This window comes from Heterodontus francisci, unplaced genomic scaffold, assembly GCF_036365525.1.
Source record: "Heterodontus francisci isolate sHetFra1 unplaced genomic scaffold, sHetFra1.hap1 HAP1_SCAFFOLD_69, whole genome shotgun sequence".
Classification (NCBI taxonomy): Eukaryota; Metazoa; Chordata; class Chondrichthyes; order Heterodontiformes; family Heterodontidae; genus Heterodontus; species Heterodontus francisci.
The window spans coordinates 2,088,781-2,116,699 of NW_027140851.1; positions in this window are offsets into that span (position 1 = coordinate 2,088,781).

Sequence of the window (27,919 nt, forward strand, 5' to 3'; positions counted from 1 at the left end):
TGTATCACAGACTCAAGTGCTGAGAAGTCCGCCCCTGTCTTTGTATCACGGACTCAGGGGATGAGTAGACCGTCCCCTGTCTTTGTATCACACATGCAGAGGATGAGTAGACCGCCCCCTGTCTCTGTATCTCAGACTCAAGGAATGAGTTAACCGCACCCTGTCTCTGCATCACAGACTCAGGGGATGAGTAGACCGCCTCCTGTCTCTGCATCACAGACTCAAGGGATGAGTAGACCGTCCCCTTCCTCTGTATCACAGACCCAGGGGATGACTAAATTGCCCCTTGTCTCTGAATCTCATACTCAGGGGATGAGTAGACTGCCCCCTTTCTCTGTATCACAGACTCAGGGAATGAGTAGACCGCCCCCTGTCTCTTCATCACACACTCAGGGGATGAGTAGACCGTCCCCTTCCTCTGTATCACAGACTCAGGGAATGAGTAGACCGCCCCCTGTCTCTGTATCTCAGACTCAGGGGATGAGTAGACTGCCCCCTTTCTCTGTATCACAGACTCAGGGAATGAGTAGACCGCCCCCTGTCTCTTTATCACACACTCGGGGGATGAGTAGACCGTCCCCTTCCTCTGTATCACGGACTCAGGGGATGAGTAGACCGCCCTCTGTCTCTGTATCACAGGCTCAGGGGATGAGTAGACCGTCCCCTTCCTCTGTATCACAGACTCAGGGAATGAGTAGACCGCCCCCTGTCTCTGTATCACAGACTCAGGGGATGAGTAGACCGTCCCCTTCCTCTGTATCACAGACCCAGGGGATGAGTAGACCGCCCCCTGTCTCTGTATCTCAGACTCAGGGGATGAGTAGACCGCCCCCTGTCTCTGTATCACAGACTCAGGGGATGAGTAGACTGCCCCCTTTCTCTGTATCACAGACTCAGGGAATGAGTAGACCGCCCCCTGTCTCTTTATCACACACTCGGGGGATGAGTAGACCGTCCCCTTCCTCTGTATCACGGACTCAGGGGATGAGTAGACCGCCCCCTGTCTCTGTATCACAGACTCAGGGGATGAGTAGACCGCACCCTGTCTCTGTATCACAGACTCAGGGGAAGAGTAGACCGACCCCTGTCTTTGTATCACAGATTCAGGGGATGAGTTGACCGCCTCCTGCCTCTGTGTCACAGTCTCATGGGATGAGTAGACCGCCTCCTGTCTCTGTATCACAGACTCAGGGGATGAGTAGAGCGCCCCCTGTCTCTGTATCACAGACACAGTGAATGAGTAGACCGCCCCCTGGCTCTGTATCACAGACTCAGGGGATGAGTAGACCACCCCCTGTTTCTGTATCACATACTCAGGGGATGAGTAGACCGCCCCCTGTCTCTGTATCACAGACTCAGGGGATGAGTAGACCGCCTCCTGTCTCTGTATCACAGACTCAGGGGATGAGTAGAGCGCCCCCTGTCTCTGTATCACAGACACAGTGAATGAGTAGATCGCCCCCTGTCTCTGTATCACAGACTCAGGGGATGAGTAGACCACCCCCTGTTTCTGTATCACATACTCAGGGGATGAGTAGACCGCCCCCTGTCTCTGTGTCACAGATTCAGTGGATGAGAAGTAAGCCCCCTGTCTCTTTATCTCAGAGTCAGTGGATGAGTAGACCGCCCCCTGTCTCTGCATCACAGACTCAGGGGATGAGTAGACCATCCCATGTCTCTGTTTCACAGACTCAGTGGATGAGAAGACCGCCCCCTGTCTCTGTATCTCAGAGTCAGTGGATGACTAGACCCCCCCCTGTCTTTGTATCTCAGACTCAGAGGATGAGTAGACCGTCAGCTGTCTCTGTATCACAGACTCAGTGGCTGTTTAGACAGGCCCCTGTCTTTGTATCACAGACTCAGTGGATGAGTAGACCGCCCCCTGTCGCTGCATCACAGACTCACGGGATGAGTAGACCGTCCCCTGTCTCTGTATCACAGACTCAGTGGATGAGTAGACAGCCCCCTGTCTCTGTATCACAGACTCAGGGGATGAGTAGACCCCCCCCAGTCTCTGTATCACAGACTCAGGGTATGAGTAGACCGCCCCCTGTCTCTGCATCACAGACTCAGGGGATGAGTAGACCCCTCCCTGTTTCTGTATCACAGACTCAGGGGATGTGTAGACCGCCCCCTGTCTCTGTGTCACAGACTCAGGGGATGAGTAGACCGCCCCCTGTCTCTGTCTAACAAACTCAGGATGAGAAGACCGCCCCCTGTCTCTGTATCTCAGAGTCAGTGGATGACTAGACCGGCCCCTGTCTTTGTATCACAGACTCAGTGGATGAGTAGACCGCCCCCTGTCGCTGCATCACAGACTCACGGGATGAGTAGACCGTCCCCTGTCTCTGTATCACAGACTCAGTGGATGAGTAGACAGCCCCCTGTCTCTGCATCACAGACTCAGGGGATGAGTAGACCCCTCCCTGTCTCTGTATCACAGACTCAGGGGATGTGTAGACCGCCCCCTGTCTCTGTGTCACAGACTCAGGGGATGAGTAGACCGTCCCCTTCCTCTGAATCACAGACGCAGGGGATGAGTAAACTGCCCCTTGTCTCTGTATCTCAGACTCAGGGGATGAGTAGACTGCCCCCTGTCTCTGTATCACAAACTGAGGGGATGAGTAGACCGCCCCCTGTCTCTGTATCACAGACTCAGGTGATGAGTAGACCGCCCCCTGTCTCTGTATCACAGACTCAGGTGATGAGTAGACCGCCCCCTGTCTCTGTATCTCAGACTCAGGGGAAGAGTAGAACGCCCCCTGTCTCTGTATCAAAGACTCAGGGGATGCGTAGACCGCCCCCTGTCTCTGTATCTCAGACTCAGGGGAAGAGTAGACCGCCCCCTGTCTTTGTATCACAGATTCAGGGGATGAGTTGACCGCCTCCTGCCTCTATATCACAGACTCATGGGATGAGTAGACCGTCCCCTGTCTTTGTATCACAGACTCAGGGGATGATGAGACAGCCCCCTGTCTCAGAATCACAGAGTCAGGGGATGAGTAGTCCGCCCCCTGTCTTTGTATCACGGACTCAGGGGATGAGTAGACCGACCCTGTCTCTGTATCACAGACTCAAGTGCTGAGTAGTCCGCCCCCTGTCTTTGTATCACGGACTCAGGGGATGAGTAGACCGTCCCCTGTCTTTGTATCACACATGCAGAGGATGAGTAGACCGCCCCCTGTCTCTGTATCTCAGACTCAAGGAATGAGTTAACCGCACCCTGTCTCTGCATCACAGACTCAGGGGATGAGTAGACCGCCTCCTGTCTCTGCATCACAGACTCAAGGGATGAGTAGATCGCCCCCTGTCTCTGTATCACAGACTCAGGGGATGAGTAGACCGTCCCCTTCCAATGTATCACAGACCCAGGGGATGACTAAATTGCCCCTTGTCTCTGAATCTCAGACTCAGGGGATGAGTAGACCGCCCCCTGTCTCTTTATCACACACTCAGGGGATGAGTAGACCGTCCCCTTCCTCTGTATCACAGACTCAGGGAATGAGTAGACCGCCCCCTGTCTCTGTATCACAGACTCAGGGGATGAGTAGACTGTCCCCTTCCTCTGTATCACAGACCCATGGGATGAGTAGACCGCCCCCTGTCTCTGTATCTCAGACTCAGGGGATGAGTAGACTGCCCCCTTTCTCTGTATCACAGACTCAGGGAATGAGTAGACCGCCCCCTGTCTCTTTATCACACACTCGGTGGATGAGTAGACCGTCCCCTTCCTCTGTATCACGGACTCAGGGGATGAGTAGACCGCCCTCTGTCTCTGTATCACAGGCTCAGGGGATGAGTAGACCGTCCCCTTCCTCTGTATCACAGACTCAGGGAATGAGTAGACCGCCCCCTGTCTATGTATCACAGACTCAGGGGATGAGTAGACCGTCCCCTTCCTCTGTATCACAGACCCAGGGGATGAGTAGACCGCCCCCTGTCTCTGTATCTCAGACTCAGGGGATGAGTAGACTGCCCCCTTTCTCTGTATCACAGACTCAGGGAATGAGTAGACCGCCCCCTGTCTCTTTATCACACACTCGGGGGATGACTAGACCGTCCCCTTCCTCTGTATCACGGACTCAGGGGATGAGTAGACCGCCCCCTGTCTCTGTATCACAGACTCAGGGGATGAGTAGACCGCCCCCTGTCTCTGTATCACAGGCTCAGGGGAAGAGTCGACAGCCCCCTGTCTCTGTATCATCGAATCAGGGGAAGAGTAGACCGACCCCTGTCTTTGAATCACAGATTCAGGGGATGAGTTGACCGCCTCCTGCCTCTGTGTCACAGTCTCATGGGATGAGTAGACCGTCCACTGTCTTTGTATCACAGTCTCAGGGGATGAGTAGACCGCCTCCTGTCTCTGTATCACAGACTCAGGGGATGAGTAGACCGCCCCCTGTCTCTGAATCACTGACTCAGGGGATGAGTAGAGCGCCCCCTGTCTCTGTATCACAGACACAGTGAATGAGTAGATCGCCCCCTGTCTCTGTATCACAGACTCAGGGGATGAGTAGACCACCCCCTGTTTCTGTATCACATACTCAGTGGATGAGTAGACCGCCCCCTGTCTCTGCATCACAGACTCAGGGGATGAGTAGACCGCCCCCTGTCTCTGTATCTCAGAGTCAGTGGATGACTAGACCCCCCCCTGTCTTAGTATCTCAGACTCAGAGGATGAGTAGACCGTCAGCTGTCTCTGTATCACAGACTCAGTGGCTGTTTAGACAGGCCCCTGCCTTTGTTTCACAGACTCAGTGGATGAGTAGACCGCCCCCTGTCGCTGCATCACAGACTCACGGGATGAGTAGACCGTCCCCTGTCTCTGTATCACAGACTCAGTGGATGAGCAGACAGCCCCCTGTCTCTGTATCACAGACTCAGGGGATGAGTAGACCCCCCCCAGTCTCTGTATCACAGACTCAGGGGATGAGTAGACCGCCACCTGTCTCTGCATCACAGACTCAGGGGATGAGTAGACCCCTCCCTGTCTCTGTATCACAGACTCAGGGGATGTGTAGACCGCCCCCTGTCTCTGTGTCACAGACTCAGGGGATGAGTAGACCATCCCCTTCCTCTGAATCACAGACCCAGGGGATGAGTAAACTGCCCCTTGTCTCTGTATCTCTGACTCAGGGGATGAGCAGACTGCCCCCTTTCTCTGTATCACAGACTCAGGGAATGTGTAGACCGCCCCCTGTCTCTGTGTCACAGACTCAGGGGATGAGTAGACCGCCCCCTGTCTCTGTCTAACAAACTCAGGATGAGAAGACCGCCCCCTGTCTCTGTATCTCAGAGTCAGTGGATGAGTAGACCGTCAGCTGTCTCTGTATCACAGACTCAGTGGCTGTTTAGACAGGCCCCTGTCTTTGTATCACAGACTCAGTGGATGAGTAGACCGCCCCCTGTCGCTGCATCACAGACTCACGGGATGAGTAGACCGTCCCCTGTCTCTGTATCACAGACTCAGTGGATGAGTAGACAGCCCCCTGTCTCTGCATCACAGACTCAGGGGATGAGTAGACCCCTCCCTGTCTCTGTATCACAGACTCAGGGGATGTGTAGACCGCCCCCTGTCTCTGTGTCACAGACTCAGGGGATGAGTAGACCGTCCCCTTCCTCTGAATCACAGACGCAGGGGATGAGTAAACTGCCCCTTGTCTCTGTATCTCAGACTCAGGGGATGAGTAGACCGCCCCCTGTCTCTGTATCACAAACTGAGGGGATGAGTAGACCGCCCCCTGTCTCTGTATCACAGACTCAGGTGATGAGTAGACCGCCCCCTGTCTCTGTATCACAGACTCAGGTGATGAGTAGACCGCCCCCTGTCTCTGTATCACAGACTCAGGTGATGAGTAGACCGCCCCTTGTCTCTGTATCTCAGACTCAGGGGATGAGTAGACTGCCCCCTGTCTCTTTATCACACACTCAGGGGATGAGTAGACCGTCCCCTTCCTCTGTATCACAGACTCAGGGAATGAGTAGACCGCCCCCTGTCTCTGTATCACAGACTCAGGGGATGAGTCGACCGCCCCCTATCTTGTATCATTGATTCAGGGGATGAGTAGACCGCCCCCTGTCTCTGTATCACAGACTCAAGTGCTGAGTAGTCCGCCCCCTGTCTTTGTATCACGGACTCAGGGGATGAGTAGACCGCCCCCTGTCTTTGTATCACCGACTCAGGGGATGATTAGACATCCTCCTTTCTCTGCATCACAGACTCAAGGGATGAGTAGATCGTCCCCTGTCTCTGTATCACAGACTCAGGAGATGAGTAGACCGTCCCCTTCCTCTGTATCACAGACCCAGGGGATGACTAAACTGCCCCTTGTCTCTGTATCTCAGACTCAGGGGATGAGTAGACTGCCCCCTGTCTCTTTATCACACACTCAGGGGATGAGTAGACCGTCCCCTTCCTCTGTATCACAGACTCAGGGAATGAGTAGACCGCCCCCTGTCTCTGTATCACAGACTCAGGGGATGAGTAGACTGTCCCCTTCCTCTGTATCACAGACTCAGGGAATGAGTAGACCACCCCCTGTCTCTTTATCACACACTCGGGGGATGAGTAGACCGGCCCCTTCCTCTGTTTCACGGACTCAGGGGATGAGTAGACCGCCCCCTGTCTCTGTATCACAGGCTCAGGGGATGAGTAGACCGTCCCCTTCCTCTGTATCTCAGACTCAGGGGAAGAGTCGAACGCCCCCTGTCTCTGTATCATCGACTCAGGGGAAGAGGAGACCGACCCCTGTCTTTGTATCACAGATTCAGGGGATGAGTTGACCGCCTCCTGCCTCTGTTTCACAGTCTCATGGGATGAGTAGACCGTCCACTGTCTTTGTATCACAGACTCAGGGGATGAGTAGACCGCCTCCTGTCTCTGAATCACTGACTCAGGGGATGAGTAGAGCGCCCCCTGTCTCTGTATCACAGACACAGTGAATGAGTAGATCGCCCCCTGTCTCTGTATCACAGACTCAGGGGATGAGTAGACCACCCCCTGTTTCTGTATCACATACTCAGGGGATGAGTAGACCGCCCCCTGTCTCTGTGTCACAGATTCAGTGGATGAGAAGACCGCCCCTGTCTCTTTACTTCAGAGTCAGTGGATGAGAAGACCGCCCCCTGTCTCTTTATCTCAGAGTCAGCGGATGAATAGACCGCCCCCTGTCTCTGCATCACAGACTCAGGGGATGAGTAGACCGCCCCCTTTCTCTGTATCTCAGAGTCAGGGGATGAGTAGACCATCCCATGTCTCTGTTTCACAGACTCAGTGGATGAGAAGACCGCCCCCTGTCTCTGTATCTCAGAGTCAGTGGATGACTAGACCGGCCCCTGTCTTTGTATCTCAGACTCAGAGGATGAGTAGACCGTCAGCTGTCTCTGTATCACAGACTCAGTGGCTGTTTAGACAGGCCCCTGTCTTTGTATCACAGACTCAGTGGATGAGTAGACCGCCCCCTGTCGCTGCATCACAGACTCACGGGATGAGTAGACCGTCCCCTGTCTCTGTATCACAGACTCAGTGGATGAGTAGACCGCCACCTGTCTCTGCATCACAGACTCAGGGGATGAGTAGACCCCCCCCAGTCTCTGTATCACAGACTCAGGGGATGAGTAGACCGCCACCTGTCTCTGCATCACAGACTCAGGGGATGAGTAGACCCCTCCCTGTCTCTGTATCACAGACTCAGGGGATGTGTAGACCGCCCCCTGTCTCTGTGTCACAGACTCAGGGGATGAGTAGACCGTCCCCTTCCTCTGAATCACAGACCCAGGGGATGAGTAAACTGCCCCTTGTCTCTGTATCTCAGACTCAGGGGATGAGCAGACTGCCCCCTTTCTCTGTATCACAGACTCAGGGAATGTGTAGTCCGCCCCCTGTCTCTGTATCAAGGACTCAGGGGATGAGTAGACCGCCCCCTGTCTCTGTCTAACAAACTCAGGATGAGAAGACCGCCCCCTGTCTCTGTATCTCAGAGTCAGTGGATGACTAGACCGGCCCCTTTCTTTGTCTCACAGACTCAGTGGATGAGTAGACCGCCCCCTGTTGCTGCATCACAGACTCACGGGATGAGTAGACCGTCCCCTGTCTCTGTATCACAGACTCAGTGGATGAGTAGACCCCCCCCAGTCTCTGTATCACAGACTCAGGGGATGAGTAGACCGCCACCTGTCTCTGCATCACAGACTCAGGGGATGAGTAGACCCCCCCCAGTCTCTGTATCACAGACTCAGGGGATGAGTAGACCGCCACCTGTCTCTGCATCACAGACTCAGGGGATGAGTAGACCCCTCCCTGTCTCTGTATCACAGACTCAGGGGATGTGTAGACCGCCCCCTGTCTCTGTGTCACAGACTCAGGGGATGAGTAGACCGTCCCCTTCCTCTGAATCACAGACCCAGGGGATGAGTAAACTGCCCCTTGTCTCTGTATCTCAGACTCAGGGGATGAGCAGACTGCCCCCTTTCTCTGTATCACAGACTCAGGGAATGTGTAGTCCGCCCCCTGTCTCTTTATCACACACTTGGGGGATGAGTCGACCGCCCCCTGTCTCTGTATCAAAGACTCAGGGGATGAGTAGACCGCCCCCTGTCTCTGTCTAACAAACTCAGGATGAGAAGACCGCCCCCTGTCTCTGTATCTCAGAGTCAGTGGATGACTAGACCGGCCCCTTTCTTTGTCTCACAGACTCAGTGGATGAGTAGACCGCCCCCTGTTGCTGCATCACAGACTCACGGGATGAGTAGACCGTCCCCTGTCTCTGTATCACAGACTCAGTGGATGAGTAGACAGCCCCCTGTCTCTGCATCACAGACTCAGGGGATGAGTAGACCACTCCCTGTCTCTGTATCACAGACTCAGGGGATGTGTAGACCGCCCCCTGTCTCTGTATCACAAACTGAGGGGATGAGTAGACCGCCCCTGTCTCTGTCTAACAAACTCAGGATGTGAAGACCGCCCCCTGTCTCTGTATCTCAGAGTCAGTGGATGACTAGACCGGCCCCTGTCTTTGTATCACAGACTCAGTGGATGAGTAGACCGCTCCCTGTCGCTGCATCACAGACTCACGGGATGAGTAGACCGTCCCCTGTCTCTGTATCACAGACTCAGTGGATGAGTAGACAGCCCCCTGTCTCTGCATCACAGACTCAGGGGATGAGTAGACCCCTCCCTGTCTCTGTATCACAGACTCAGTGGATGTGTAGACCGCCCCCTGTCTCTGTGTCACAGACTCAGGGGATGAGTAGACCGTCCCCTTCCTCTGAATCACAGACGCAGGGGATGAGTAAACTGCCCCTTGTCTCTGTATCTCAGACTCAGGGGATGAGTAGACCGCCCCCTGTCTCTGTATCACAAACTGAGGGGATGAGTAGACCGCCCCCTGTCTCTGTATCACAGACTCAGGTGATGAGTAGACCGCCCCCTGTCTCTGTATCACAGACTCAGGTGATGAGTAGACCGCCCCCTGTCTCTGTATCACAGACTCAGGTGATGAGTAGACCGCCCCTTGTCTCTGTATCTCAGACTCAGGGGATGAGTAGACTGCCCCCTGTCTCTTTATCACACACTCAGGGGATGAGTAGACCGTCCCCTTCCTCTGTATCACAGACTCAGGGAATGAGTAGACCGCCCCCTGTCTCTGTATCACAGACTCAGGGGATGAGTCGACCGCCCCCTATCTTGTATCATTGATTCAGGGGATGAGTAGACCGCCCCCTGTCTCTGTATCACAGACTCAAGTGCTGAGTAGTCCGCCCCCTGTCTTTGTATCACGGACACAGGGGATGAGTAGACCGCCCCCTGTCTTTGTATCACCGACTCAGGGGATGATTAGACATCCTCCTTTCTCTGCATCACAGACTCAAGGGATGAGTAGATCGTCCCCTGTCTCTGTATCACAGACTCAGGAGATGAGTAGACCGTCCCCTTCCTCTGTATCACAGACCCAGGGGATGACTAAACTGCCCCTTGTCTCTGTATCTCAGACTCAGGGGATGAGTAGACTGCCCCCTGTCTCTTTATCACACACTCAGGGGATGAGTAGACCGTCCCCTTCCTCTGTATCACAGACTCAGGGAATGAGTAGACCGCCCCCTGTCTCTGTATCACAGACTCAGGGGATGAGTAGACTGTCCCCTTCCTCTGTATCACAGACTCAGGGAATGAGTAGACCGCCCCCTGTCTCTTTATCACACACTCGGGGGATGAGTAGACCGTCCCCTTCCTCTGTTTCACGGACTCAGGGGATGAGTAGACCGCCCCCTGTCTCTGTATCACAAACTGAGGGGATGAGTAGACCGCCCCCAGTCTCTGTATCACAAACTGAGGGGATGAGTAGACCGCCCCCTGTCTCTGTATCACAGACTCAGGTGATGAGTAGACCGCCCCCTGTCTCTGTGTCACAGACTCAGGTGATGAGTAGACCGCCCCCTGTCTCTGTATCACAGACTCAGGTGATGAGTAGACCGCCCCTTGTCTCTGTATCTCAGACTCAGGGGATGAGTAGACTGCCCCCTGTCTCTTTATCACACACTCAGGGGATGAGTAGACCGTCCCCTTCCTCTGTATCACAGACTCAGGGAATGAGTAGACCGCCCCCTGTCTCTGTATCACAGACTCAGGGGATGAGTCGACCGCCCCCTATCTTGTATCATTGATTCAGGGGATGAGTAGACCGCCCCCTGTCTCTGTATCACAGTCTCAAGTGCTGAGTAGTCCGCCCCCTGTCTTTGTATCACGGACTCAGCGGATGAGTAGACCGCCCCCTGTCTTTGTATCACCGACTCAGGGGATGATTAGACATCCTCCTTTCTCTGCATCACAGACTCAAGGGATGAGTAGATCGTCCCCTGTCTCTGTATCACAGACTCAGGAGATGAGTAGACCGCCCCCTTCCTCTGTATCACAGACCCAGGGGATGACTAAACTGCCCCTTGTCTCTGTATCTCAGACTCAGGGGATGAGTAGACTGCCCCCTGTCTCTTTATCACACACTCAGGGGATGAGTAGACCGTCCCCTTCCTCTGTATCACAGACTCAGGGAATGAGTAGACCGTTCCCTGTCTCTGTATCACAGACTCAGGGGATGAGTAGACTGTCCCCTTCCTCTGTATCACAGACCCATGGGATGAGTAGACCGCCCCCTGTCTCTGTATCTCAGACTCAGGGGATGAGTAGACTGCCCCCTTTCTCTGTATCACGGACTCAGGGGATGAGTAGACCGCCCTCTGTCTCTGTATCACAGGCTCAGGGGATGAGTAGACCGTCCCCTTCCTCTGTATCACAGACTCAGGGAATGAGCAGACCGCCCCCTGTCTCTGTATCACAGACTCGGGGGATGAGTAGACTGTCCCCTTCCTCTGTATCACAGACTCAGGGAATGAGTAGACCGCCCCCTGTCTCTTTATCACACACTCGGGGGATGAGTAGACCGTCCCCTTCCTCCGTATCACGGACTCAGGGGATGAGTAGACCGCCCCCTGTCTCTGTATCACAGGCTCAGGGGATGAGTAGAACGTCCCCTTCCTCTGTATCTCAGACTCAGGGGAAGAGTCGAACGCCCCCTGTCTCTGTATCATCGACTCAGGGGAAGAGTAGACCGACCCCTGTCTTTGTATCACAGATTCAGGGGATGAGTAGACCGCCCCCTGTCTCTGTATCACAGACTCAGGGGATGAGTAGAGCGCCCCCTGTCTCTGTATCACAGACACAGTGAAAGAGTAGACCGCCCCCTGTCTCTGTATCACAGACTCAGGGGATGAGTAGACCGTCCACTGTCTTTGTATCACAGACTCAGGGGATGAGTAGACCGCATCCTGTCTGTGTATCACAGACTCAGGGGATGAGTAGACCGCCCCCTGTCTCTGTATCACAGACTCAGGGGATGAGTAGAGCGCCCCCTGTCTCTGTATCACAGACACAGTGAAAGAGTAGACCGCCCCCTGTCTCTGTATCACAGACTCAGGGGATGAGTAGACCACCCCCTGTTTCTGTATCACATACGCAGGGGATGAGTAGACCGCCCCCTGTCTCTGTCTAACAAACTCAGGATGAGAAGACCGCCCCCTGTCTCTTTATCTCAGAGTCAGTGGATGAGAAGACCGCCCCTGTCTCTTTATCTCAGAGTCAGTGGATGAGAAGACCGCCCCCTGTCTCTTTATCTCAGAGTCAGTGGATGAGTAGACCGCCCCCTGTCTCTGCATCACAGACTCAGGGGATGAGTAGACCGCCCCCTTTCTCTGTATCTCAGAGTCAGGGGATGAGTAGACCATCCCATGTCTCTGTTTCACAGACTCAGTGGATGAGAAGACCGCCCCCTGTCTCTGTATCTCAGAGTCAGTGGATGAGTAGACCGGCCCCTGTCCTATGTATCTCAGACTCAGTGGATGAGTAGACCGCCCCCTGTCTCTGCATCACAGACTCACGGGATGAGTAGACCGTCCCCTGTCTCTGTATCACAGACTCAGTGGATGAGCAGACCGCCCCCTGTCTCTGCATCACAGACTCACGGGATGAGTAGACCGTCCCCTGTCTCTGTATCACAGACCCAGGGGATGAGAAGACCCCCCCCAGTCTCTGTATCACAGACTCAGGGGATGAGTAGACCGCCCCCTGTCTCTGTATCACAGACTCAGGGGATGAGTAGACCGTCCCCTTCCTCTGAATCCCAGACCCAGGGGAAGAGTAAACTGCCCCTGGTCTCTGTATCACAGACTCAGTGGATGAGAAGAACGGCCCCTTTCGCTGCATCAAAGACTCAGGGGATGAGCAGACTGCACCCTGTCTCTGCATCACAGACTCAGGGAATGTGTAGTCCGCCCCCTGTCTCTATATCACACACTCGGGGGATGAGTAGACCACCCCCTGTCTCTGTCTAACAAACTCGGGATGAGTAGACCGCCCCCTGTCTCTGGATCACAGACTCAGGGGATGAGTAGACCGCCCCCTTCCTCTGAATCACAGACCCAGGGGATGAGTAAACTGCCCCTTGTCTCTGTATCTCAGACTCAGGGGATGAGTAGACTGCCCCCTTTCTCTGTATCACACACTCGGGGGATGAGTAGGCCGCCCCCTGCCTCTGTATCACAGACTCAGGGAATGAGTAGACCGCCCCCTGTCTCTGTATCACAAACTCAGGGGATGAGTAGACCGCCCCCTGTCTCTGTATCACAGACTCAGGGAATGAGTAGACCGCCCCCTGTCTCTGTATCACAAACTCAGTGGATGAGTAGACCGCCCCCTGTCTCTGTATCACAAACTGAGGGGATAAGTAGACCGCCCCCTGTCTCTGTATCTCACACTCACGGAAAGAGTTAACCGCCCCCAAACTCTGCATCACAGACTCGGGGGATAAGTAGACCGCCCCCTGGCTCTGTATCACAAATTTAGGGGATGAGTAGACAACCCCTTTTTTTGTATCACAGACTCAGGGGATGAGTAGACCGCCCCCTGTCTCTGTATAACAGACTCAGGGGATGAGTAGACCGCCCCCTGTCACTGCATCATTGATTCAGGGGATGAGTAGACCGCCCCCTGTCTCTGTGTCACAGACTCAGGCGATGAGTAAACTGCCACTTGTCTCTGTATCACAGACTCAGGGAATGAGTAGACAGCCCCCTGTTTCTGTATAACAGACTCAGGGGATGAGTAGACCGCCCCCTGGCTCTGTATAACAGACTCAGGGGATGAGTAGACCGCCCCCTGTCTCTGTTTCACAAATTTAGGGGATGAGTAGACCACCCCCTTTCTCTGTTTCACAGACTCGGGGGATGAGTAGACCGCCCCCTGTCTCTGTATCACAGAGTCAGTGGATGAGTAGACCGTCCCCTGTCTCTGTATCACAGACTCAGGGGATGAGTAGACCGCCCCCTGTCTCTGTATCACAGAGTCAGTGGATGAGTAGACCGTCCCCTGTCTCTGTATCACAGACTCAGTGGATGAGAAGACCGCCCCCTGTCGCTGTATCAAAGACTCAGCGGATGAGTAGACCGCCCCCTGTCTCTGCATCACAGACTCAGTAGATGAGTAGACCGGACCCTGTCTCTGTATCACAGACTCAGTGGATGATTAGACCGCCCCCTGTCTCTGTATCACAGCCACAAGGGATGAGTAGAACGCCCCCTGTCTCAGTATCTCAGACTCAGTGGATGAGTAGACCGCCCCCTGTCTTTGTATCACAGACTCAGGGGATGAGTAGACCGCCTCCTGTCTCTGTATCACAGACTCAGGGGATGAGTAGACCGTCCCCTGTCTTTGTATCACAGACTCAGGGGATGAGTACACCGCCCCCTGTCTCTGTATCACACACTCGGGGGATGATTAGACCGCCCCCTGTCTTGTATCATTGATTCAGGGGATGTGTAGAACGCCCCCTTCCTCTGTATCACAGACCCAGGGGATGAGTAAACTGCCCTTTGTCTCTATATCTCAGACTCAGGGGATGAGTAGAGCGCCCCCTGTCTCTGTATCACAGACTCAGGGGATGAGTAGACCGCCCCCTTCCTCTGTATCACAGACCCAGGGGATGAGTAAACTGCCCCTTGTCTCTGTATCACAGACTCAGGGGTTGAGTAGACCGCCCCCTGTCTCTGTATCACAAACTCAGGGGATGAGTAGTCCGCCCCCTGTCTCTGCATCACAGACTCAGGAGATGAGTTGAATGTCCCCTGTCTCTGTATCACAGACTCAGTGGATGAGTAGAACGCCCCCTGTCTCGGTATCACAGACTCAGGGGATGAGTAGACCAACCCAAGTCTTTGTATCACAGACTCAGGGGATGAGTAGACCGTCCCCTGTCTTTGTATCACACACTCAGTGGATGAGTAGAACGCCCCCTGTCTTTGTCTCACAGACTCAGGGGATGAGTTGACCGCCTCCTGTCTCTGTATCACGACTCAGGGGATGATTAGACAGCCCCCTTTCTCTGTATCAAAGACTCGGGGGATGAGTAGACCGCACCCTTTCTCTGTATCACAGACTCGGGGGATGAGTCGACCGCCCCCTGCCTCTGCATCATTGATTCAGGGGATGAGTAGACCGCCCCCTGTCTCTGTGTCACAGACTCAGGCGATGGGTAAACTGCCACTTGACTCTGTATCACAGACTCAGGGAATGAGTAGACCGCCCCCTGTCTCTGTATAACAGACTCAGGGGATGAGTAGACCGTCCCCTGTCTCTGTATCACAGAGTCAGTGGATGAGTAGACCGTCCCCTGTCTCTGTATCACAAACTCAGTGGATGAGTAGACCGCCACCTGACTGCATCACAGACTCAGTGGATAAGTAGACCGCCCCCTGTCTCTGTATCACAGCCACAAGGGAAGAGTAGACCACCCCCTGTCTCTGTATCACAGACTCAGTGGATGAGCAGACCGCCACCTGTCTCTGCATCACAGACTCACGGGATGTGTAGACCGCCCCCTGTCTCTATATCAGAGACTCAGGGTATGAGTAGACCGCCCCCTGTCTCCGTATCGCACACACGGGGGATGATTAGACCGCCACCTGTCTCTGTATTTCAGACTCAGGGGATGAGTAGACCGCCCCCTTCCTCTGTATCACAGACCCAGGGGATCAGTAAACTGCCCCTTGTCTCTGTATCTCAGACTCACGGGATGAGTACACCGCCCCCTTTCTCTGAATCACACACTCAGGATTGAATAGATCTCCCCCAGTCTCTGTCTCAGAGACCCGGGTGATGAGTAGAATGGCCCCTGTCTGTATTTCAGGGACTTTGGGGCTAAGTAGAATGCCCCCTGTCTCTGTATCACAAATTTAGGGAATGGGTAGACGGCCCCCTGTCTCTGCATCACAGACTCAGGGGATGAGTAGACCGCCCCCTGTCTCTGTATCTCAGACTCAGGGGAAGAGTAGACCGCCCCCTGTCTCTGTGTCTCAGACTCAGGGGAAGAGTAGACCGCCCCCTGTCTCTGTATCTCAGACTCAGGGGATGAGTAGACCGCCCCCTGTCTTTGTATCACAGACTCAGGGGATGAGTAGACTGCCTCCTGTCTCTGTATCACAGACTCAGGGGATGAGTAGACCGTCCACTGTCTCTGTATCACAGACTCAGGGGATGAGTAGACCGTCCCCTGTCTTTGCATCACAGACTCAGGGGATGAGTAGACCGCCCCCTGTCTTGTATCATTGATTCAGGGGATGAGTAGACCGCCCCCTGTCTTGTATCATTGATTCAGGGGATGAGTAGACCGCCCCCTGTCTTGTATCATTGATTCAGGGGATGAGTAGACCGCCCCCTCTCGTTGTCTCATAGACTCAGGGGTTGAGTAGACTGCACACTGTCTCTATATCATAGACTCAGGCGATGAGTAAACTGCCCCTTGTCTCTGTATCACAGACTCAGGGAATGAGTAGACGGCCTCCTGTCGCTGTATAATAGACTCAGGTGTTGAGTAGACTGCACACTGTCTCTATATCACAAACTCAGGGGATGAGTAGACCGCCCCCTCTCGCTGTGTCATAGACTCAGGCGATGAGTAAAGTGCACCCTGTCTCTGTATCACAGACTCATGTGATGAGTAGTCCGCCCCCTGTCCCCGTCTCGCACACTCGGGGGATGGTTCGAGCGCCCCCTGTCTCTGTATCACACTCTCACGGGATGAGTAGACGGCCCCCTGTCTCTGTATCATTGATTCAGGGGATGAGTAGATGACCCCCTGTCTCTGTGTCACAGTCTCAGTGGAAGAGTAGACCCCCCCCTGTCTCTGTATCACAGCTTCAGGGGATGAGCAGACCGCCCCCTTCCTCTGTATCACAGACCCAGGGGATGAGTAAACTGCCCCTTGTCTCTGTATCTCAGACTCAGGGGATGAGTAGACCGCCTCCTGTCTCTGTATCACAGACTCAGGGGATGTGTAGACCGCCCCCTGTCTCTGTATCACAGACTCAGGTGATGAGTAGACCGCCCCCTGTCTCTGTATCACAGACTCAGTGGATGAGAAGACTGGCCCCTGTCGTTGCATCAAAGACTCAGGGGATGAGTAGACCGCCCCCTTCCTCTGTATCACAGACCAGGGGATGAGTAAACTGCCCCTTGTCTCTGTATCACAGACTCAGGGAATGAGTAGACCGTCCCCTGTCTCTGTATCACAGACTCAGTGGATGAGTAGACCGCCCCCTGTCTCTGCATCACAGAGTCACGGGATGAGTAGACCGCCCCCTGTCTCTGCATCACAGACTCACGGGATGAGTAGACCGTCCCCTGTCTCAGTATCACAGACTCAGTGGATGAGTAGACAGCCCCCTGTCTCTGTATCACAGACCCAGGGGATGAGAAGACCCCCCCCAGTCTCTGTATCACAGACTCAGGGGATGAGTAGACCGCCCCCTGTCTCTGTATCACAGACTCAGGGGATGTGTAGACCGCCCCCTGTCTCTGTGTCACAGACTCAGGGGATGAGTAGACCGTCCCCTTCCTCTGAATCCCAGACCCAGGGGAAGAGTAAACTGCCACTTGTCTCTGTATCACAGACTCAGTGGATGAGAAGAACGGACCCTTTCGCTGCATCAAAGACTCAGGGGATGAGCAGACTGCCCCCTTTCTCTGCATCACAGACTCAGGGAATGTGTAGTCCGCCCCCTGTCTCTTTATCACACACTCGGGGGATGAGTAGACCACACCCTGTCTCTGTATCACAGACTCAGGTGATGAGTAGACCGCCCCCTGTCTCTGTCTAACAAACTCGGGATGAGTAGACTGCCCCCTGTCTCTGTATCACAGACTCAGGGGATGAGTAGACCGCCCCCTGTCTCTGTCTAACAAACTCGGGATGAGTAGACAGCCCCCTGTCTCTGGATCACAGACTCAGGGGATGAGTAGACCGCCCCCTTCCTCTGAATCACAGACCCAGGGGATGAGTAAACTGCCCCTTGTCTCTGTATCTCAGACTCAGGGGATGAGTAGACCGCCCCCTGTCTCTGTATCACAAACTCAGGGGATGAGTAGACCGCCCCCCGTCTCTGTATCACAGACTCAGGGAATGAGTAGACCGCCCCCTGTCTCTGTATCACAAACTGAGGGGATAAGTGGACAGCCCCCTGTCTCTGTATCACAAACTCAGGGAATGAGTAGACCGCCCCCTGTCTCTGTATCACAAACTGAGGGGATAAGTGGACCGCCCCCTGTCTCTGTATCTCACACTCACGGAAAGAGTTAACCGCCCCCAAACTCTGCACCACAGTCTCGGGGGATAAGTAGACCGCATCCTGTCTCTGTATCACAGACTCAGGGGATGAGTAGACCGCCCCCTGGCTCTGTATCACAAATTTAGGGGATGAGTAGACCACCCCCTGTCTTTGTATCACAGACTCAGGGGATGAGTAGACCGCCCCCTGTCTCTGTATAACAGACTCAGGGGATGAGTAGACGGCCCCCTGACTCTGCATCATTGATTCAGGGGATGAGTAGACCGCCCCCTGTCTCTGTATCAGAGCTTCAGTGGATGAGTAGACCACCCCCTGTCTCTGTATCACAAATTTAGGGAATGAGTAGACCGCTCCCTGTCTCAGTATCACAAATTTAGGGGATGAGTAGACCGCCCCCTTTCTCTGTATCACAGACTCAGTAAATGAGTAGACCGCCCCCTGTCTCTGTATCACAGCTTCAGTGGATGAGTAGACCACCCCCTGTCTCTGTATGACAAATTTAGGGGATGAGTAGACCGCCCCCTGTCTCTGTATCACAAATTTAGGGAATGAGTAGACCGCTCCCTGTCTCTGTATCACAAATTTAGGGGATGAGTAGACCGCCCCCTTTCTCTGTATCACAGACTCAGTGGATGAGTAGACCGCCCCCTGTCTCTGCATCACAGACTCAGTGGATGAGTAGACCGCCCCCTGTCTCTGCATCACAGACTCAGTGGATGAGTAGACCGCCTCCTGTCTCTGTATCACAGACTCAGTGGATGAGTAGACCGCCCCCTGTCTCTGTATCACAGATCAGTGAATGAGTTGACCGCCCCCTGTCTCTGTATCACAGACTCAGTGGATGAGAAGATCGCCCCCGTTCTCTGTATCACAGACTCAGTGGATGAGTAAACTGCCCCTTGTCTCTGTATCTCAGACTCAGGGGATGAGTAGACTGCCCCCTTTCTCTGTATCACAGACTCAGGGAATGAGTAGACCGCCCCCTGTCTCTGTATCACAAACTGAGGGGATAAGTGGACCGCCCCCTGTCTCTGTATCACAGACTCAGTGGATGAGAAGACGGGCCCCTGTCTCTGTATCACAGACTCAGGGGATGAGTAGACCGCCCCCTGTCTCTGTATCACATACTCAGGGGATGAGTAGACCGCCCCCTGTCTCTTATCTCAGAGTCAGTGGATGAGAAGACCACTCCCTGTCTCTGTATCACAAATTTAGGGGATGAGTAGACCGCTCCCTGTCTCTATATCACAAATTTAGGGAATGAGTAGACCGCTCCCTGTATCTGTCTCACAAATTTAGGGGATGAGTAGACCGCCCCCTCTCTCTGTATCACAGACTCAGTGGATGAGTAGACCGCCCCCTGTCTCTGCATCAGACTCAGTGGATGAGTAGACGGGCCCCTGTCTCTGTATCAAAGACTCAGGGGATGAATAGACCGCCCCCTGTCTCTGTATCATAGACTCAGGGGATGAGTAGACCGCCTCCTGTCTCTGTATCACAGACTCAAGGGATGAGTAGACCGCTCCCTGTCTCTATATCACAAATTTAGGGAATGAGTAGACCGCTCCCTGTATCTGTCTCACAAATTTAGGGGATGAGTAGACCGCCCCCTCTCTCTGTATCACAGACTCAGTGGATGAGTAGACCGCCCCCTGTCTCTGCATCAGACTCAGTGGATGAGTAGACGGGCCCCTGTCTCTGTATCAAAGACTCAGGGGATGAATAGACCGCCTCCTGTCTCTGTATCACAGACTCAGTGGATGAGTAGACCGCCCCCTGTCTCTGTATCACAGATCAGTGAATGAGTTGACCGCCCCCTGTCTCTGTATCACAGACTCAGTGGATGAGAAGATCGCCCCCGTTCTCTGTATCACAGACTCAGTGGATGAGTAAACTGCCCCTTGTCTCTGTATCTCAGACTCAGGGGATGAGTAGACTGCCCCCTTTCTCTGTATCACAGACTCAGGGAATGAGTAGACCGCCCCCTGTCTCTGTATCACAAACTGAGGGGATAAGTGGACCGCCCCCTGTCTCTGTATCACAGACTCAGTGGATGAGAAGACGGGCCCCTGTCTCTGTATCACAGACTCAGGGGATGAGTAGACCGCCCCCTGTCTCTGTATCACATACTCAGGGGATGAGTAGACCGCCCCCTGTCTCTTATCTCAGAGTCAGTGGATGAGAAGACCACTCCCTGTCTCTGTATCACAAATTTAGGGGATGAGTAGACCGCTCCCTGTCTCTATATCACAAATTTAGGGAATGAGTAGACCGCTCCCTGTATCTGTCTCACAAATTTAGGGGATGAGTAGACCGCCCCCTCTCTCTGTATCACAGACTCAGTGAATGAGTAGACCGCCCCCTGTCTCTGCATCAGACTCAGTGGATGAGTAGACGGGCCCCTGTCTCTGTATCAAAGACTCAGGGGATGAATAGACCGCCCCCTGTCTCTGTATCATAGACTCAGGGGATGAGTAGACCGCCTCCTGTCTCTGTATCACAGACTCAAGGGATGTGTAGACCGCCCCCTGTCTCTGTATCACAGATCAGTGAATGAGTTGACCGCCCCCTGTCTCTGTATTACAGACTCAGGGAATGAGTAGACCGCCCCCTTCCTCTGTATCACAGACCCAGGGGATGAGTAAACTGCCCCTTGTCTCTGTATATCAGACTCAGGGGATGAGTGGACTGTCCCCTGTCTCTGTGTCACAAACTCAGGGGATGAGTAGACCGCCCCCTGTCTCTGTATCTCAGAGTCAGTGGATGAGAAGACCGCACCCTGTCTCTTTATCTCAGAGTCAGTGGATGAATAGACCACCCCCTGTCTCTGTATCTCAGACTCAGTGGATGAGAAGACCGCCCCCTGTCTCTGCATCTCAGAGTCAGTGGATGAGAAGACCGCCCCCTTTCTCTTTATCTCAGAGTCAGTGGATGAGTAGACCACCCACTGTCTCTGTATCTCAGACTCAGGGGATGAGTAGACCGCCCCCTGTCTCAGCATCACAGACTCAGGGGATGAGTAGACCGTCCCCTGTCGATGTATCACAGACTCAGCTGATGAGTAGACGGCCCCCTGTCTTTTTATCACACACTCGGGGGATAAGTAGACCACCCCCTGTCTCTGCATCACATACTCAGGGGATGAGTAGACCGCCCCCTGTCTCAGCATCACAGACTCAGGGGATGAGTAGAACCCCCCCTGTCTCTGTATCACTGACTCAGGGGATGAGTAGACCGTCTCCTGTTTCTGTATCACAGACTCAGTGAATGAGTAGACCGCCCCCTGTCTCTGTATCACAGCTTCAGTGGATGAGTAGACCACCCCCTGTCTCTGTATCACAAATTTAGTGGATGAGTAGACCACCCCCTGTCTCTGTATCACAAATTTAGGGAATGAGTAGACCGCCCCCTTTCTCTGTATCACAGACTCAGTGGATGAGTAGACTGCCCCCTGTCTCTGCATCACAGACTCAGTGGATGAGTAGACGGGCCCCTGTCTCTGTATCAAAGACTCAGGGGATGAGTAAATCGCCTCCTGTCTCTGTATCACAGATCAGTGAATGAGTTGACCGCCCCCTGACTCTGTATCACAGACTCAGTGGATGAGAAGATCGCCCCCTGTCTCTGTATCACAGACTCAGTGGATGAGTAGACCTCCCCCTGTCTCTTTATCACAGACTCAGTGGATGAGTAGACCGGCCCCTGTCTCTATATCAAAGACTCAGGGGATGAGTAAACTGCCCCTTGTCTCTGTATCTCAGACTCAGGGGATGATTAGACTTCCCCCTTTCTCTGTATCACAGACTCAGGGAATGAGTAGACCTCCCCCTGTCTCTTTATCACAGACTCAGTGGATGAGTAGACCGGCCCCTGTCTCTGTATCACAGACTCTGGGGATGTGTACACCGCCCCCTTCCTCTGTATCACAGACCCAGGGGATGAGTAAACTGCCCCTTGTCTCTGCATCTCAGACTCAAGGGATGAGTAGACCGCCCCCTGTCTCTGTATCACATACTCAGGGTATGAGTAGACCGCCCCCTTTCTCTGTATCACACAATCGGGGGATGAGTAGACCACCCCCTGTCTCTTTATCACAGTCTCAGGGGATGAGTAGACCGCCCCCTTTCTCTGTATCACACAATCGGGGGATGAGTAGACCACCCCCTGTCTCTGTATCACAAATTTTGGGGATGAGTAGACCGCCCCCTGTTGCTGTATCACAAATTTAGGGAATGAGTAGACCGCCCCCTTTCTCTGCATCACAGACTCAGTGGATGAGTAGACGGGCCCCAGTCTCTGTATCAAAGACTCAGGGGATCAATAGACCGCCCCCTCTCTCTGTTTCACAGACTCAGTGGATGAGTAGACCGCCCCCTGTCTCTGTATCACAGATCAGTGAATGAGTTGACCGCCCCCTGTCTCTGTATCACAGACTCAGTGGATGAGAAGATCGCCCCCTTTCTCTCTATCACAGACTCAGTGGATGAGTAAACTGCCCCTTGTCTCTGTATCTCAGACTCAGGGGATGAGTAGACTGCCCCCTTTCTCTGTATCACAGACTCAGGGAATGAGTAGACCGCCCCCTGTCTCTTTATCACAGACTCAGTGGATGAGTAGACCGCCCCCAGTCTCTGTATCACAGACTCAGTGGATGAGAAGACGGGCCCCTGTCTCTGTATCACAGACTCAGGGGATGAGTAGACCGCCCCCTGTCTCTGTATCACATACTCAGGGGATGAGTAGACCGCCCCCTGTCTCTTATCTCAGAGTCAGTGGATGAGAAGACCACTCCCTGTCTCTGTATCACAAATTTAGGGGATGAGTAGACCGCTCCCTGTCTCTATATCACAAATTTAGGGAATGAGTAGACCGCTCCCTGTATCTGTCTCACAAATTTAGGGGATGAGTAGACCGACCCCTCTCTCTGTATCACAGACTCAGTGGATGAGTAGACCGCCCCCTGTCTCTGCATCAGACTCAGTGGATGAGTAGACGGGCCCCTGTCTCTGTATCAAAGACTCAGGGGATGAATAGACCGCCCCCTGTCTCTGTATCATAGACTCAGGGGATGAGTAGACCGCCTCCTGTCTCTGTATCACAGACTCAAGGGATGTGTAGACCGCCCCCTGTCTCTGTATCACAGATCAGTGAATGAGTTGACCGCCCCCTGTCTCTGTGTCACAGACTCAGGGGATTAGTGGACTGCCCCCTTTCTCTGAATCACAGACTCAGGGAATGAGTAGACCGCCCCCTGTCTCTGTATCACAGACTCAGGGAATGAGTAGACCGCCCCCTTCCTCTGTATCACAGACCCAGGGGATGAGTAAACTGCCCCTTGTCTCTGTATATCAGACTCAGGGGATGAGTGGACTGTCCCCTGTCTCTGTGTCACAAACTCAGGGGATGAGTAGACCGCCCCCTGTCTTTGTATCACCCACTCAGGGGATGAGTAGACCGCCCCCTGTCTTTGTATCACCAACTCAGGGGATGAATGAACCGCCCCCTGTCCCTGTATCACAAATTTAGGGAATGAGTAGACCGTTCCCTGTCTCTGTATCAAAAATTTAGGGAATGAGTAGACAGCTCCCTGTCTCTGTATCACAAATGTAGGGGATGAGTAGACCGCCCCCTGTCTCTGAATCACAAATTTAGGGAATGAGTAGACCGCCCCCTGTCTCTGCATCACAAATTTAGGGGATGAGTAGACAGCCCCCTGTCTCTGCATCACAAATTTAGGAGATGAGTAGACCACCCCCTGTCTCTGCATCACAAATTTAGGAGATGAGTAGACCGCTCCCTGTCTCTGTATCACAAATTTAGGGAATGAGTAGACCGCCCCCTGTCTCTATATCAAAGACTAAGTGGATGAGAAGACGGGCCCCTGTCTCTGTATCACAGACTCAGTGGATGAGAAGACCGCCCCCTGTCTCTGTATCACACATCAGTGAATGAGTTGACCGCCCCCTGTCTCTGTATCACATACTCAGTGGATGAGTAGACCGCCCCCTGTCTCTGTATCACAGATCAGTGAATGAGTTGACCGCCCCCTGTCTCTGTATCACAGACACAGTGGATGAGTAGACCGCCCCCTGTCTCTGGATCACAGAGTCAGTGGATGAGTAGACCGCCCCCTGACTCTGTATCACAGACTCAGGGGATGAGTCGTCAGCCCCCTGTTTCTGCATCACATACTCAGGGGATGAGTAGACCGCCCCCTGTCTCTGTATCACAGACTCAGTGGATGAGTAGACCGCCCCCTGTCTCTGTATCTCAGAGACAGTGGATGAGAAGACCGCCCCCTGTCTCTGTATCCCAGAGTCAGTGGATGAGAAGATCGCCCCCTGTCTCTTTATCTCAGAGTCAGTGGATGAGAAGACCGCCCCCTGTCTCTGTATCTCAGAGTCAGTGGATGAGAAGACCGCCCCCTGTCTCTTTATCTCAGAGTCAGTGGATGAGAAGACCGCCCCCTGTCTCTTTATCTCAGAGTCAGTGGATGAGAAGATCGCCCCCTGTCTCTTTATCTCAGAGTCAGTGGATGAGAAGACCGCCCCCTGTCTCTGTATCTCAGAGTCAGTGGATGAGAAGACCGCCCCCTGTCTCTTTATCTCAGAGTCAGTGGATGAGAAGACCGCCCCCTGTCTCTTTATCTCAGAGTCAGTGGATGAGTAGACCGCCCCCTGTCTCTGTATCTCAGAGTCAGTGGATGAGAAGACCGCCCCCTGTCTCTTTATCTCAGAGTCAGTGGATGAGTAGACCGCCCCCTGTTTCTGCATCACATACTCAGGGAATGAGTAGACCGCCCCCTGTCTCTGTATCACAAACTGAGGGGATAAGTGGACCGCCCCCTGTCTCTGTATCACAGACTCAGTGGATGAGAAGACGGGCCCCTGTCTCTGTATCACAGACTCAGGGGATGAGTAGACCGCCCCCTGTCTCTGTATCACATATTCAGGGGATGAGTAGACCGCCCCCTGTCTCTTATCTCAGAGTCAGTGGATGAGAAGACCACTCCCTGTCTCTGTATCACAAATTTAGGGGATGAGTAGACCGCTCCCTGTCTCTATATCACAAATTTAGGGAATGAGTAGACCGCTCCCTGTATCTGTCTCACAAATTTAGGGGATGAGTAGACCGCCCCCTCTCTCTGTATCACAGACTCAGTGGATGAGTAGACCGCCCCCTGTCTCTGCATCAGACTCAGTGGATGAGTAGACGGGCCCCTGTCTCTGTATCAAAGACTCAGGGGATGAATAGACCGCCCCCTGTCTCTGTATCATAGACTCAGGGGATGAGTAGACCGTCTCCTGTCTCTGTATCACAGACTCAAGGGATGTGTAGACCGCCCCCTGTCTCTGTATCACAGATCAGTGAATGAGTTGACCGTCCCCTGTCTCTGTATTACAGACTCAGGGAATGAGTAGACCGCCCCCTTCCTCTGTATCACAGACCCAGGGGATGAGTAAACTGCCCCTTGTCTCTGTATATCAGACTCAGGGGATGAGTGGACTGTCCCCTGTCTCTGTGTCACAAACTCAGGGGATGAGTAGACCGCCCCCTGTCTCTGTATCTCAGAGTCAGTGGATGAGAAGACCGCACCCTGTCTCTTTATCTCAGAGTCAGTGGATGAATAGACCACCCCCTGTCTCTGTATCTCAGACTCAGTGGATGAGAAGACCGCCCCCTGTCTCTGCATCTCAGAGTCAGTGGATGAGAAGACCGCCCCCTTTCTCTTTATCTCAGAGTCAGTGGATGAGTAGACCACCCACTGTCTCTGTATCTCAGACTCAGTGGATGACTAGAACGGCCCCTGTCTTTGCATCACAGACACAGTGTATGAGTAGACCGTCCCCTGTCGATGTATCACAGACTCAGCTTATGAGTAGACGGCCTCCTGTCTTTTTATCACACACTCGGGGGATAAGTAGACCACCCCCTGTCTCTGCATCACATACTCAGGGGATGAGTAGACCGCCCCCTGTCTCTGCATCACAGACTCAGGGGATGAGTAGAACCCCCCCTGTCTCTGTATCACTGACTCAGGGGATGAGTAGACCGTCTCCTGTTTCTGTATCACAGACTCAGTGAATGAGTAGACCGCCCCCTGTCTCTGTATCACAGCTTCAGTGGATGAGTAGACCACCCCCTGTCTCTGTATCACAAATTTAGGGGATGAGTAGACCGCCCCCTGTCTCTGTATCACAAATTTAGGGAATGAGTAGACCGCCCCCTTTCTCTGTATCACAGACTCAGTGGATGAGTAGACCGCCCCCTGTCTCTGCATCACAGACTCAGTGGATGAGTAGGCGGGCCCCTGTCTCTGTATCAAAGACTCAGGGGATGAGTAAACCGCCTCCTGTCTCTGTATCACAGATCAGTGAATGAGTTGACCGCCCCCTGACTCTGTATCACAGACTCAGTGGATGAGAAGATCGCCCCCTGTCTCTGTATCACAGACTCAGTGGATGAGTAGACCTCCCCCTGTCTCTTTATCACAGACTCAGTGGATGAGTAGACCGCCCCCTGTCTCTGCATCTCAGACTCAGGGGATGAGTAGACCGCCCCCTGTCTCTGTATCACATACTCAGGGTATGAGTAGACCGCCCCCTTTCTCTGTTTCACACAATCGGGGGATGAGTAGACCACCCCCTGTCTCTTTATCACAGTCTCAGGGGATGAGTAGACCGCCCCCTTTCTCTGTATCACACAATCGGGGGATGAGTAGACCACCCCCTGTCTCTGTATCACAAATTTTGGGGATGAGTAGACCGCCCCCTGTCTCTGTATCACAAATTTAGGGAATGAGTAGACCGCCCCCTTTCTCTGTATCACAGTCTCAGTGGATGAGTAGACCGCCCCCTGTCTCTGCATCACAGACTCAGTGGATAAGTAGACGGGCCCCTGTCTCTGTATCAAAGACTCAGGGGATCAATAGACCGCCCCCTGTCTCTGTATCATGGACTCAGGGGATGTGTAGACCGCCCCCTGTCTCTTTATCACAGACTCAGTGGATGAGTAGACCGCCCCCTGTCTCTGTATCACAGATCAGTGAATGAGTTGACCGCCCCCTGTCTCTGTATCACAGACTCAGTGGATGAGAAGATCGCCCCCTTTCTCTCTATCACAGACTCAGTGGATGAGTAAACTGCCCCTTGTCTCTGTATCTCAGACTCAGGGGATGAGTAGACTGCCCCCTTTCTCTGTATCACAGACTCAGGGAATGAGTAGACCGCCCCCTGTCTCTTTATCACAGACTCAGTGGATGAGTAGACCGCCCCCAGTCTCTGTATCACAGACTCAGTGGATGAGAAGACGGGCCCCTGTCTCTGTATCACAGACTCAGGGGATGAGTAGACCGCCCCCTGTCTCTGTATCACATACTCAGGGGATGAGTAGACCGCCCCCTGTCTCTTATCTCAGAGTCAGTGGATGAGAAGACCACTCCCTGTCTCTGTATCACAAATTTAGGGGATGAGTAGACCGCTCCCTGTCTCTATATCACAAATTTAGGGAATGAGTAGACCGCTCCCTGTATCTGTCTCACAAATTTAGGGGATGAGTAGACCGACCCCTCTCTCTGTATCACAGACTCAGTGGATGAGTAGACCGCCCCCTGTCTCTGCATCAGACTCAGTGGATGAGTAGACGGGCCCCTGTCTCTGTATCAAAGACTCAGGGGATGAATAGACCGCCCCCTGTCTCTGTATCATAGACTCAGGGGATGAGTAGACCGCCTCCTGTCTCTGTATCACAG